Raw genomic sequence first — 638 nt, forward strand, 5'->3', positions numbered from 1 at the left:
ATTGGTTGAAGTTATCGAAATAAGACAATTTTTTACATGAAATAAATTCGAATACAAAAATATTTTTCTGTTCTATAACACAAAATAGATAAGTATACGAAGTTTGAAAGTCTTTCCGTACCAAAATCACTACGTAAAACATTAATGAAAAATGTGGCCCCCGTTTTAAAAAAGATCCCAGTTGCGTACTTAGATCGACCTAAGTACGCAACTGATACTTAATTATCGACCCCGTGCTTTGTGTCTAGAGTAGAAAAGAACAACTATGGTTAATACTCCTGATGAGTGAAACTCAACCAATATTCTTTGAACTTTTTAATCGTCGTATTATTGTTGTTTCGATCGTCTGGTCGATGTACTCTGGAATTTTAAATCGTCTCCTTTTATGTAAATAAATAGGAGGTATTTAACCATATACTGCGCTGTTTTGATAAACATCAATAAACATAGTGCTTTATGTTTATAATTTAGAATTCCAGACACATTAAACTAATTGACAGAAAGGGATAATCGCCACACACGTACATAAATAAACTACATATATACACATACAGGCAACCACATACACACACACACATAAACGTGTTTACATGTTCATATATATATATAACATGTTTATATATATACATATATATATA

General features: G+C 30.6%; 1 protein-coding gene across 2 annotated transcripts in view; it reads right to left on the reverse strand.

The window, feature by feature from the left end:
• LOC106877216 (cobalamin trafficking protein CblD) overlaps window positions 1-638 on the reverse strand; it is a 46,209-nt gene that overhangs the window by 10,969 nt on the left and 34,602 nt on the right. The gene's annotated exons all lie outside the window — the stretch shown is intronic.

The sequence above is a fragment of the Octopus bimaculoides genome, chromosome 27 (assembly GCF_001194135.2).
Source record: "Octopus bimaculoides isolate UCB-OBI-ISO-001 chromosome 27, ASM119413v2, whole genome shotgun sequence".
NCBI classification, from domain to species: Eukaryota; Metazoa; Mollusca; class Cephalopoda; order Octopoda; family Octopodidae; genus Octopus; species Octopus bimaculoides.